This window comes from Leopardus geoffroyi, chromosome A2 (genome assembly GCF_018350155.1).
Source record: "Leopardus geoffroyi isolate Oge1 chromosome A2, O.geoffroyi_Oge1_pat1.0, whole genome shotgun sequence".
Taxonomy (NCBI): Eukaryota; Metazoa; Chordata; class Mammalia; order Carnivora; family Felidae; genus Leopardus; species Leopardus geoffroyi.
The window spans coordinates 118,685,022-118,698,904 of record NC_059331.1 but is presented as its reverse complement, the minus strand read 5'-3'; the positions used below and the strand labels follow the sequence as shown (position 1 = coordinate 118,698,904).

General features: G+C 43.6%; 1 long non-coding RNA gene across 2 annotated transcripts; it reads right to left on the bottom strand.

Annotated features, from left to right (window-relative positions):
• Positions 1 to 4,120: 4,120 nt before the first annotated feature.
• On the bottom strand, positions 4,121 to 11,957 carry LOC123606588. Of its 2 annotated transcripts, XR_006716361.1 has the most exons (5): positions 11,551 to 11,957; positions 9,747 to 9,809; positions 8,320 to 8,587; positions 8,057 to 8,218; positions 4,121 to 5,028 (listed from the first exon to the last, which is right to left on the bottom strand). It is a non-coding gene; the product is annotated as an uncharacterized LOC123606588 (long non-coding RNA). The 2 variants fall into 2 exon arrangements; XR_006716362.1 differs by lacking the exon at positions 8,320 to 8,587 and having other exon boundaries at positions 11,551 to 11,941.
• Between the last annotated feature and the right edge of the window lie 1,926 nt (positions 11,958 to 13,883).

Sequence of the window (13,883 nt, the reverse complement as noted above, 5' to 3'; positions counted from 1 at the left end):
AAATCCCCGCCAGCATTTTCTAAGAGAGCAGCTTAGTTCCAACCTCTTTCTCCATCATTTTTTTTAAACCAAAGGCCTAATAAAACAGCACAGCTGTGCTTTTGTTTCATCTCCTTTTATTTCCTCTCCCTGCCCTTGGGCGGGGGTCCCAGTGTGTGACCACGTGGCTCTACCACGGGGGACAGGCAGGAGAAGGAAAGGGCTGGAACGGACAGGCCGAGGATTAGCGCGTTCTGGCTGTCTCTCTTCTTTCCACCCCCGTGTCCTTTCCTGTGTCCCTGGGAGGCCAACCTTAGTCTGTGGGGTTTGGGAGGCCATTGAACCAAAGGCTGGTCTGTGAGGGGAAGAGGATGCAGATCCACCAGGGAAACCGAGAAGTGCCATGAACACACATTCCAACCACCGCGGTGCAGAAAGCAAGTTGCCGAGGCCTTTGTCAGCTGCTGCTTCTCCCTGCGTAGGACGGGGCCAGCCGACTATTTCCATCGGATTCATAGACCCCATCAAAAAAAGAGACCAGAGACAGTTAAAACTTGTTGAAACACGGGGATTTAACTGTTGATGGAGACACACAAGGTGGTAGAAAGAAACTAGAGCTGACAACTAGATTTTGTTCAAAGCTGAGACCAAGCTACTAACTTGACCACGCAGCTAGGGGTCTTGGGGGAGTTGTTTAACCTCTCTGAGACTGAGCTTTCTCATCTGTAAAAGGGGACACCAGTGCGCAGTGGGCTCGCAACATATATTTGATGAATTGAAATTAGAATATTCAGACTCATTTGCGTTGCTGGTTTAAAATAGGCAGAATATCCCAATTCCTGTTCATTCGAAATCCAGTTGTCCAGTTTGGAGTTTCAAAGGCAACAAAGAACTTAATGGCTGAATGGCATTAGGGCAATCCTAAAATGGGGGTGCCTGGGTGGCTCAGTTGGTTAAGCATTGGGCTCTTTTTTTTAAATTTACCTTTTTTTGAGAGAGAGAGAGAGAGCGAGAGCGAGTACTCATGGGGGAGGGGCAGAGAGAGAATCCTAAGCAGGCTCCGCGCTGGGCATGAAGCTCCGTCTCATAACTGTGAGATCATGACCTGAGCCGAAATCAAGAGTCAGATGTTTAACCGACTGAGCCATCCAGGCGCCCCAAGCATTCGACTCTTGATGTCAGCTAAGGTCTTGATCTCAAGGTTGTTGAGTTCAAGCCCCACGATTGGGCTTCGCGTTGGGCATGAAGCCCACTTGAAAAAATAAGATAACATAAAATAAAGTAAATAAAAAACAAATGAAATGTATTAGGACACCTCCAGACTCCACCATGATTGTATCTGGCAAGCAGTGCACTTAGTGGGACCTCTCTCTCAGACCGACTTAAATTTGCAGGACCACTCGGTTATGAGTTACGGTATGTGTGAATGTGCACACACACACGCACGCACACACACAAATGTGCATTCACACACAAGACCATAGAACTCATGCTAAATGAAGAGATGGAAATCATCACAGCCCACCAACGTGGGCTCTTACGGAACTCAACCATCACTGTACGTTTGCTCCCTAATATCCCAAGAGGCTGGAGTAGCCACGAGCTTTTAAATAATGCACTTCCCTTGCAAACACTAGTAGACATTTTACGGAAATCCAGAAGTGTTCTGTCCAGAAGAAAAAGGAAATAACCACACAGAAGGTTAGTGGCGTTTTGCAGCTATGTTATCGCCTCGTAGCCTCCGTAAAACCAAGCGTGTCCTTGCCTTATCCCCGATGGCTGTGTGTGCCAGCACAGTGAATGAATTGGGGCAGATTTAGGTCTTATATGTCTTCCTAATATCATTTGGGCAAATTAGTATACGTGGCTGGACATTGCGTTCCAGGCACAGAGAATGTTCTTTTCCTGTCAGAATCTCCGACAGACAACCCAACGCCACCGGTAAAATAACAGCAACCTCTTAACATTTTTCTTGATTTCTTTAAGAGTGAACACGAGACATATTAAGAACAACAACCCAATCATTAAGCCCTGTGCGATTGGCCTAGGAGCCAGCCCTATCGCTTTAATCAGATTATGGACAACTCATTCTCATCCCGGCCATTTATCTTCTTTGTTTATGCACGCACCAAGTAGCATGTGTCTTACCATCAAAAAATAGTAATCAAAATTGAGAACAACAAAGGACCTTTCATTATTTATGGTGTTAAGTAACATCTATTTGCTTTCATTAGTTTCCAAACAACAAGCTCACTGGTTCTGATTAAACCTGGCATGTGTTAATTATATCCGAGGTCGGGGGTTGTTTTGTCTACAATAAAGGATTACTTAAGGGTGAAGCCTGAGTGAAACGTGAGGTTCCCAGGCCTCAGAAGTCACCCACCTCCGTGTGCTTCCTCCGTGCAGGTTTCCAGCCTCGGGATGGCAGAAGCGGATGTGAGCTTGTCACAGAAAGTTACGTTTTGGGGGGTTTTGTTTTGGTCTTAAGCCCTCAGCTTTATCACCCGTTTTATGGGCCGGAGTTAAATGGCAGTACAATGCAGTTAGCTCTCTTACTGCTCAACACTAACAGCCATCATGAGCCATAATTAGAAGAAAAACCACCACATAAATAACGCGGCAGAAAAATTGCCCTGATGATGAGCCAGACTTTGGCTACGGGAAACTTCAGCGGGTCCTGAGTATCCATCATACTTAAGGGGCACTGCGTGTTTTTGCCCATATTTGTCTTACTAAAGCCAAAATGGGAGCCATTTAGACTTTCAAATAAGCTTTTAAAACTATACAATGCCAGTTGAAACAGACTGTCTGCTACTAAGTGTGATGTAGAAACCCTTCGCCTGGAGGTCAGAGCAGCTGGGGGGGCTGGAAGGGAGTATGCGAGCCCAGAGACAAGGAAGGGAAAAGGAATTGTCCAGGAGATACGTGGACTTCCCCTAACAGGAAGGTCTAGAAACAATCCTCTCAAGTACGGAAAAGTTCCCGCACACCATTGAGCACGGGAAGTCACACTCCCTATTTTCTGGAATTCTCATAGCAGCCTTAGGAAGTCAGAGAAAATAAAATAGAGTCCTGTACCTGAGAGTGGCCCTGAGGAAACAGGACCAACCATCGGCTTTTTGCATTTGGCCTGCCCGTTTGCAAAGAGGCAACAGATGGGAATTCACATGAGGCCATACAATAAGCTGAACAGTTTCCTCTTTTCCTGATTAGTCTCCCTCATACAGAGGATTAGGACGCAGATCAAAGAGAGTAAAACCCCTAACGGAAGGAACAAGCTTTGTAGTGGACAGTGTCTTTCAAAAACCTGCGTCATTTAAAAATTAATTTAAGTACATTCACTTGCTTTTTCAAAATAAATCACGTGTATTTTTCTATAGATCAGCCAGAATAGTTAAGGTCTAATCGTCACATGGAAAGAAAGAGAGTATTCCTCTGAATAGTCTACAAGCCCGCATGTGTTCTCTAAAGAGGATGGTTCGTTTTCTCCACTTCTTCCTTCCTTTGCAAACAAAAATTAAAACAAAACAACATTGATCAAAAACTCGGTGTTGAGAGTTAAAACGCACGAACCCTGTCTCTAGTATTAAGCAGTGCATTTAGTGAAATGGCTTTAAACTTAACGTGGGTAACAGAGCTCTGTTTCACGTGTGGATTTTTGTCTGCATTTATATCTCTGCAAGCCACATATGGCGTGACATTGCCGTTTTTTTAATTAAGATACGAAGTGCTCATTTTTTGTAGACCTGCTATAGTCTAACAAATTTACTACACGTCTCAGAAAACGCATAGCTTTGCCAAAGTTGGTGAGTAGCCCAGCATGGTTTATCTCCAGCCTACAGCTCTTTCCCTGAATTCAATACTGCAGGCACAATTTAATGCAAACCCAATTTATGACTTAATGCTCTAGGGACCGTGGTGGGAGATTGTTACATTATTCTTTTCTAATCCTATTTGTGTTTTAATTTGCTAAGTCTGTAATGAGGTGCATGCCTTGAATAGATTCAAGATCTTTCACATTGCTTTTGACTTTGTTTAATATAATAGATTTTACAGTTTGCATTAAATACCCAGGTGCTACGGTCAGTATTATCTCTTTATTTTCTCAACTAGAGTGAATAAAATTACGCCGTGAAAGTAATTGTGTACATGTTTCCTTGTTTATTGTAATGGTTTATTTCCTATTATAATTCTTGATTCAAATTACATCTAGTTCTCCAAAAAGTCAATTCCCCATGGGCTCCTACTTCCCCTTTCCACACAACTGTGACTCTCTGAAGAAAATGAAGGCTTGGCTGACATGTGATTCGTTGGGTAATAACAAACTAAGTTCTCTAGTCTAAGTTATGAGGCTTCAATTAAACAGAAAGGGAGAAAGTGAGCAAGGAAGGGAGTGAGGCGGGAAGAGAGGGAAGAAGGGAGGGAGGGCAGGTGCTGTGTCACCATGCACTTGCTGTTTTATTCGCGATGTTCAGCTGAACCTTACCGTCGCTAATCAGAGCTGCTACATCACCCAGCTCTGCCGTGTGTCATTTGCCGTCCATAACTGTGTTATAGCCAATTATAGCTAAATCCTCTGTTCTGTATGCACAATCAAAGGGTGTCTGGAATGCATTTTGCGATTTTCTGAATCCTATTATTGCAGACATGTTTATTACATTCAGAAGATGGCTTTCTGAAATTACACTGGAATTGTACCACCCACCTGCCATTTACAAACAAAAGGACCTAAACATTTCTTAACAAGGAGAAAGTTCATTTGGCTCTTTCCTGGCAACTTCTTCTGTGTTATTTTCCTCCATGACCGTTTTTGTGCAACTCGCGGCTCAAGCCTCTATAGATTTGTAAAAATATCTATGCTGTCCAGTTGATGTTAACTTTTCCATTAATAACGACACGGCGGGTCAAAAAGGAACTGCAGGTTGGCTGTGGTTGGTGCTTGCTACAGTTTTCATTGTGAAAGTCTTCTCTGCCTATGTATGGAGGGATTGTAAAATGGATCCTAAATTATAACCATTCGATAGCCCTGAAATAACTCTCGTAGGTTGCCTGTCAAAGAAAAAAAATCAAGTTATGTCTTTAAATTTCATTTAGGGCCATTTTTTTTTTAATTTTTTTTTTTCAACATTTATTTATTTTTGGGACAGAGAGAGACAGAGCATGAACGGGGGAGGGGCAGAGAGAGAGGGAGACACAGAATCGGAAACAGGCTCCAGGCTCCGAGCCATCAGCCCAGAGCCTGACGCGGGGCTCGAACTCACGGACCGCGAGATCGTGACCTGGCTGAAGTCGGACGCTCAACCGACTGCGCCACCCAGGCGCCCCCATTTAGGGCCATTTTAAGAGGAAAGTGAGTGGCGTTAGAAAGACACACGGTATCTATGTGAAACCACAGTACCTCGTCATTAATTATTGAGGGAAAATGAAAGTGTTTCTAACCCAAAAGCTTTACTTTTTTCCCTTCTACTCAAGTTTATACTCTTAAATTCTGCAGCCCCCCCCCCACCCCACCCACATACACACACATATACACATACCCAAGCTTACTTTACTTTATTACTGGTATTTGCCTCACAGAGTCAGGGGATATTACTACCTTTTTATTTGCTATTTTTACAGGACCCAACAAAAGTGCTTTTAAAATATATAACCACTTAATTCAAGTCAAGCTTCTTCAATACTCCTTTCATTCAAGCCCTTTCTCATTTGTTTTCCTCCAGCCAGGAGCCCGGAGAAGGCACTGTGATTTATGTTTTCATTTATTTATTTTGTTTGGGCTTTTCATTTAAGAAAAGAAATTCTGCACAACCCCCACCACCCTCAATTCTGCATCATCTCACCCCACTCCGCCCCTTTGTATTTGGACCATTAAGACTTTCCCAAGGCCAGCCTTTGGAGTCTTAAACAGATGTCAGAGCTTCGACCGTGATCTGGAGAAGGCTCGGCTAGGGTGCTTCTGGGCCCACCAAGGATGAGGGGCTCTTTCACAGCACACCATGCAGGGGGTAAACTCAGAGACGAATTGTGCCTTTCCCCAGTGACAAAAGATGCTTTGCTAATGAGCTCGCGTTTCCACAAAGACTAAAAGTGTGTGCCTTGGCAGCAAGAAAGATATTATTGTTCAAATCAACATGTTGTTTTTGTGTTGGGGTTGGGCATGGGATGGAGGAAATTGCTACATGACATTTAAGAGCTTGGGCTCCACGGTCCAGGGGCCATGGATCTGAGTCTTGGTTCCACTTTCTACCAATGGCCTTGAGTGAGTTACTCTTCCTCTCTATGCTGATTCATTGTTCCAGCCAGCCAGTAGGCAAATTCTTATTAGGCACCTAACATATGCAAGGCACTGAATTAGGCACACTGAATTAGGTAACAACACAAATGTGGTTCTTGCCCACGCTGATCTGTTGGGGCCAAGAGACAGACAAACATTTATAGTAAAATGTGACAAGCATGATAATAGGGGAAGCTAGGGAAGCCTCTGGAAAAAGTAATATGTAGGTGAAATGAGATCAGTTTCCTCCAGTATAAAATAGGATGTAATACACACCTGCCTCATGGGGGAGCTACAAGAAAAAGTGAGATAATGTCCAATAGGGCTCTGCATGGCTCCCCACATAAAGTAAAAATTTGGTTAAAAAAAATCAGAAAGTGATTAATGTCATTATTGCTTGGTATCATCCCAGGATTCCCCCAAAAATTAATATCAGAGAACCATTTCACCTTTAAAAAGACACAAGCTTTGGGGCACCTGGGTGGCTTAGTCAGTTGAGCGTCGGACTTTGGCTCAGGTCATGATCTCATGGTTCATGACTTCGGGCCCCACATTGGGCTCTCTGCTGTCGGCACGGAGCCTCCTTTGGATCCACTGTCTCCCTCTCCCTGACCCTCCCCTGCTTGCACTCTCTTACTCTCTCTCTCTGTCTCAAAAATAAACATTCATGAATGAATGAATGAATGAATAAATAAATAAATAACACAAGCTTTACTCTGTAGTTCTAGTTCTTCTTTTACAGAAAGAACTAAACAACAATGTGGTCTATAGAGCATTAAAGTAAATTTGAAGATAAATGAACTAAAATTAACAGGCTTTCTGAAGTAAACATGACTAGTAATTGAGCCTTTATCCAACATCAGCTTCTGTCGTTGCAGAAAGGATTTGACGACTCAGTTCCGCTCACTTCAAAAGGGCCCTCAGCCTCCCCATTGAGTCTTGGATATTCCCAGCCAAAGAATGCTCCTCCTTTCATTCATTGTTTTTTTTTTTAATTTTTGTTTATTTTTGAAAGAGAGAGAGAGAGAGAGCTCGCAGGTGCACGAGTGGGGGAGGGGCAAAGAGAGAAGAAGACACAGAATCCAGAGCAGGCTCCAAGCTCTGAGCTGTTAGCACAGAGCCTACCACGGGGCTTGAACCCACAAACTGAGAGTATGACCTGAGCCGAAGTCGAATGCCCTACCGACTGAGCCACCTAGGTGCCCTGGAAGAATGCTCCTCCAAAGTGTTCTTACTAGTTTAAAAGGTAATACCATTTACTTTCACTTAAAGATAGCCAGGAAGCATTTTTAAGTGCATATTTATTCACTGGGAATCATATTTGCTCATAATTTCAGGAATGCATTCCAACAGAGACAAACTTTGGCTTCACCTACCATCAGACAAAACCCGCCCACAAGAGATCCTGGTTCATTCCAAGAAGTGTTATGTCATGGTGGGTGCAGTGTGGGTAGTGGAGTTCTCCAACGCAATTCCTGAAAACATGTCAAGCGCTGGTGCACATGATCTTTGATTACTTACACAAATGTTACAAATATTTGGGGAAAGGGGCGCCTGGGTGGTTCAGTCGGTTGAGTGTCCGACTTCGGCTCAGGTCATGATCTTCCAGTTCGTGAGTTTGAGCCCCGCGGCAGGCTCTGTGCTGAAAGCTCGGAGCCTGGAGCCTGCTTCGGATTCTGTGTCTCCCTGTCTCTCTGCCCCTCCCCCGCTCATGCTCTCCCTCTCTCTCTCTCTCTCTCTCAAAAATAAATAAACATTAAAAAAATTTTTTTTAAAAAAACACAAATATTTGGGGAAAGTCACCTGTTAGTTGAGCTGCGGCAGAACTCATCTTAGGGGAGAGAACCGTCTTCATTTTAGCAAATATTTATATGGGCCAATCGACTGCCTTCAGATTGGGTCCCAGACAGTGGTGAATGGTTCTGCCTAGTAACACTGGAGGGATTTTGAGGTTCTGGGAGCAGCCTGAGAATTAGAGAGAGAGAAAGAGTATGTTGAGGGAGGTGTTTAGGAGGAAAGCTGGCAAAGACATCTACCCTGGTGCGGTTACGAGGAGCGACTATTACCCGCAACGATGTCCAACATCAATTCTTAGTTAGCAGTTACTTATCTGCCAGGGTGGATTACCAGGTAACATTTGCGAGCACACACACGCACACATGTGGAATTGTCACTATAGGTCCTTTTGAGTGCATGATATGAGTACTAATTGCAGGCCTTCAGGTGTCTTGGTGGCCACAGGCCAGAGAAGAGAGCCGTCTTGAGGTCCAAGACAGGTCCAGAGGTCAGCAGGAACAAGGTATTGGAGGAAAAGACCCCCAAGAACATAAGGCCCTAGAAACTCACAGAAATGATGAGCAAGGCAACGATACTCACACAACACATGGACAAGAGCCTTTAAACCTGTTCTACCCTCCCTGGGCTACATGGCTACATATAAACTATAATAAGCCTTTATTCTTCTTTCATTGGAAATCTTTACTAAGTCAAGGTGACCTGAAAAATTTAAGCAGCCATACTAGATGAGCCTCGTTTTAGGTTCTGGAGTAACTGAGACTTGAAACAACCACATGGTGCTACTTTTTTTTTTTTTTTTTTTTTTTTTTGAGAGTTTCAGAGACACCTGCAATCGTTCCTTTGCATTCTAACAGTACTATCCCTTTAAGTAGGAGAGCCCTGTCATCAATGAATGGTTGCTGATCTAATGACTAATTGATGGCAAAGAGTCTCTAATGATCTAATAGCTCATTAGGGTTGACTGAGCCAGCAGGGGTCTTCGAAAATGTTTTTTATTCCACTCTGAGGTTTTGGAGTTTTCCTGTACATACATCAGACAGCTGCCCAGGTTATTAAACCTACAAATGTGAAACCACAGCAAGAACGGGATGGACCTATACAAATATAACTTGGGAGTATAAGGACAAATATGGAACCCACATGACAGAGATATATAACACTGCCCAAACCATATGATGGGAAGCTAGAGAGAGACATGCTGGGAATCAAATGGGTTCCCAATAGGTAATATCTCTGCCAAGAACTGAGCTGTCACCGTGATGCTGTGGAAGAGCTTCATAGTATGTAAATTCACCATTCATTCATCATTTAATAAGTTAATGTTTATTAATTACCTATTACTCACATGGTACTGTATATAAATGCTTTATATACATTTTACCAATTTATATGGTTGCTATGGTCCTTTCACATATGAGAAAATTAAGCTGCTAGCAAGCTAAAAAGTGTGAAAGACTTATATAATGTGCCATATATATATATATATACACATATATGTGTGTGTGTGCATATATATACATGCCCGTATATATATATATATATATATATATATATATATATACACACACATGTATATATATGTATATATGCGTGTGTGTATATATATATATATATATATATATATATATATATATATATGCACACACCAGGTAAGGAACAGACTTCTTTCCAAAAATCCCACATTTTTGTTTCTTACCACATTGTCCATTGGCAGGGTTCAGACAACTCAAGCATCTTATCTCTTGGAAAATATTTGTCTCTAAAGATATAAGGAAAGGTGATTGCTGTTGGTAGCCATTTAACAAGAAATAGCCAATTCTGGTAGCATGAATAATTAAAACACTCAGGTCAGCCTCGAGCAATAGTGACGAAGAATTCTCATTCAGCTCTTCCAGCATGGAGCTCTCCACTCCTGGGCCATCACCAGGACGTGCCGTGGATGGATGAGTTCCCTTCCTGGCAACAACCCTCATCCTCTGATGAAGCTGGAACTGCCGAGAAACAGGAAGGGCGGGGAGCAGCAAACACTCTGGAAGACTGGCCTTGTGGGGCAGAAGTGTCTCTAGTTAAATTTGAGAAGACACCGCTTGTAACATTTCTGTTCAGCCCAACAAACCCAATTTGTATGTAACCGAACTAAAATTATAACTGAAAACAATCATCAGGAGGGCAACGAGGGTCAAGAGCACAGCCAAAGGACAGAGTTTGAAAAAGAGGGACGTCCATAAATCTGGCCGAGATATTTATTCCCCAGCCCTATCCGCCAGGGCCAACCTTTGCTCCCGGGGAGGGGTTAATGCCCTGGCACTGTAGGCTCTGGCTGGCCGAATGGACACCCTTTGGTGGAGATACGCTTGCTGGGGAATGTTCAAGACAAATGCCACGGGGATCTGAGCAGGGGACTTTGAAAGCATCTGCTACATCTGCTTTCTTGCTAGAGGAATGACCAGGACAGCCCCCAAGCCCACATCTGTTCATGAGTATAAAGAATAGGAACATATTTTGTTACCTTAGTAGCGTGTAGTTGATACACCCTCCCCAGGACCCTGAGAGTACATAATACCAGCATAGACATCCTGAAATATGTCCAGATACGGAGAGGCACCTGCTCATCCCTCTTTTAAAGAATTCAGGCAATGTTGGTTGACCTCCATTATAGAACTGGAATATATTAGCTGAAATAATACTTTAACAGTTTTTTAGTACCCAACTATACGTTCTGTTATAAGGAATAGCAAATGTTTAATCATAAATATTTTAATGGCTTCAGGGATTCATGGTATTCAATGACCGTGTTAAATGATAATAATCACATCTGGTTTATTACTATAGTAATTCAGCAGCTTCTCCTCAGCAGTTATTTTTATTATATGTGCTGTGCGACTGTCATGGTCATTTATAGCAGTAATATTTTAAAGTGGCTCATTTGTTTGTTTAAGGACAGTTTCACAATATATTTCTGTATTAATATACATTTTGCGCTATTATTTCCAAGCTGCCACTGGAAAATTGATCCTAGCCTGTTACGACTGGAGAGGCCAGAGGCCACGCGGGATACCGGGGCAGAGATGGAGTGGGGCGACCAGATGGGACTGTCCAGGTGCCCACTGCGGTGGTGACGACCGTTGAGGCTCATTCTTAAATGAAGGCGTGCACCAAGAAAGAATGAAGAAGTAATAAATACAAAGGGAGGACCCTTTAGACGTGGGGAGGCATTTTAAGCGAAGTACCAACCCAGAGGGGAGGGCATTTGGGAAGAACCGAAAGATGCATGGTTTGCGAGGCCCGAGGCGGTCATAAGGCTTTGGCAGGCATCTCTGTGTCGATAACAGAAGTGAGGAGGCGAGGAGTGAAAAAATGTGAACTCGCAAGAGGGAAGCAAGGGCGGATCAAGGTTACCCACTGGGTGGCTTAAACACTGACATCAATTTCAAATCTGCTCAAAGTGAGCATTAGGAGTGAACTGCAGAGGCATGGCGAGCCGTGCCCCAGCCACGTACCTTCACTCGAGTGGTTCAAGGCGACGGGTGTTGTGCCGGGCCTGCGTACAATGCCCGCTGCTCTCTTACCCCGGACGTCACAAGGTGTTGCTTGTGATTGGGGTAAATATTAGCCTGAGATCACGCATTGCTTCTTAGCAGGGTGGGGGAAGGGAAGGGGTCCCTAATAACCCCGGAGAGTTAATTTTCTGTGACATTCTGCTGAACCAGGTTGAGGAAATTCAGAGGAGCCTGGAGAAAACTGCCAGGCTACTGCTCCGCTTCCTCTTGGCTGGATCCTGATTGGTTGGGTGACAGAGGGCAAATGGCTTTTACGGCTATGAATGATGTATGACCGTAAAATGGTCTGTAACCAGAAGTGCCAACTGACATGCCTGCTGATTTAACGGACACCCAGGGTTATGTTTGCACAGAGACGCTTAAATAAACACGTGCTGGGTTTGAGGCCATTTACTGAGCAATCTCTTCTCTCGCTTTTCTTTCCCATTTTATTTTACTTCATCATAAAACGGGGAGAGTGAAACCGTGGTTCCCTTTTTTATGATAATGAAGATTTACTCACGGCGGTGGCCGCTCCTCCCTCTTCCTCTCTGCGGAATCTGGCCCCCTTTTCCTCTCTCTACCTGCAGGGGGAGCTGCGACAGACCTGCCGAGGCCCAGGCAGGGTTGGCAAGGGCAGCCGCTTGAACCAGCAGCCCTTGGGGAGCGGAGGCGATGTTGTCTGGTCGCTTTTGCATTTGGTGGATTCGGAACAGAAAGTCCTGAGGTCGCTGTTTGAGCGGTGGAATGGGGGAGATTTCTGTTCCGCCACAAATCGGCAAAGGCACCAAACACAGGAAAGATGCTCTTCCCATGATGGTCCTCAAACTGGAACATATCCCATGAGCTTCTATGTATAAATTCTCTCCAATAAATTGATCAGAAACCCATAAGATATCATAGAGTCATTCTTTGCTATATGTGTAGAAAGTATCCTATAAGGTCCATTTGACTTTGTATATTCAGGCTAAGTTAGGAATGGCAAATCAATCCCCGATTTGTTCCCCCTGGATCTCAACCAGGCCTTATAATCTGTTTTGCAGGGTTATTTCATAATGTCTAAGTATATTTTTACCCATCTTTTGATTATTCATGTTTAACGTTGTTAGCATATAATTTAAAAATGTAGCTGACCTCTATTCTCCAGCTAGAGATAGTTGCTTCCAATCCTTCCATGTGACTGGCTCTTCCTGTCTGGTCCTATAGGCATTGGGGTTTACTGCCCATGGAGTATTTTTTTTTTTTTTCGTGTCATATTTTTTAAACTTTCTAAACCCGTGTTCCCCTGAATACCTTTTTTTTCCTCATTAAAGATTGTTTTATCCTCTTATTGAGATACAATTGTTGTAGAACGTTGTTTAAGACTAAGGTATACAACATGTTGATTTGCTCATTTATATGTTGCAATATGATTACCACCGTAGCATTAGCTAACATTTGTATCAGGTCACACAATTATTATTTTCTTTTTTATGGTAAGAACAATTACCACCCAGTCTCTTAGCAACTTCAAAGTTTACAACACAGCATTGTTAACTATAATCACTCTGCTGTGGGTTCGATCCCCAGGTCTTACTTACCAATCTACTAGTTACAAGACTCTGAGCATTTTTGGTACAGTGGCATTCTCGTGCCCTTCTTTAATAATAGTTGTTGGGGCGCCTGGGTGGCGCAGTCGGTTAAGGGTCCGACTTCAGCCAGGTCACGATCTCGCGGTCTGTGAGTTCGAGCCCCGCGTCGGGCTCTGGGCTGATGGCTCAGAGCCTGGAGCCTATTTCCGATTCTGTGTCTCCCTCTCTCTCTGCCCCTCCCCCGTTCACGCTCTGTCTCTCTGTCCCAAAAAAATAAATAAACGTTGAAAAAAAAAAAATAATAGTTGTTATTCGATCTAGACTAAATCAAAGCAATCGGACAAAAATAGCCCTGTCCTCAAAGTGCACACTTCTGAGGTGGTGACACTCCGTCTCTAGTCAGTGCTCCAGAGAAAATTGCTCTAGTCTGATATGTTGCATTTTTGGCCTGCTGGGCCTCCAGGACTCCTTGGTCACTGTAGTGACCTCATTGCCATTGAGATGACAGAGTCCTTGGTCGACCATGAGCAATATAGAAAAATATATTTGAACCTGGGTAAGCGCCCTAGTTCAGGAACATAAAGGTATCTAAAAGAAAGGCCACCTGGCCACCCAGACTGAAAGGTGGCATTTACCTTGGCAAATTCGCCCATCTAGAGCATGGCTTCGGTTCCATAGAAATGTCATCGCATTTATAAATGCAAGTTGATTGCATTGGAGACA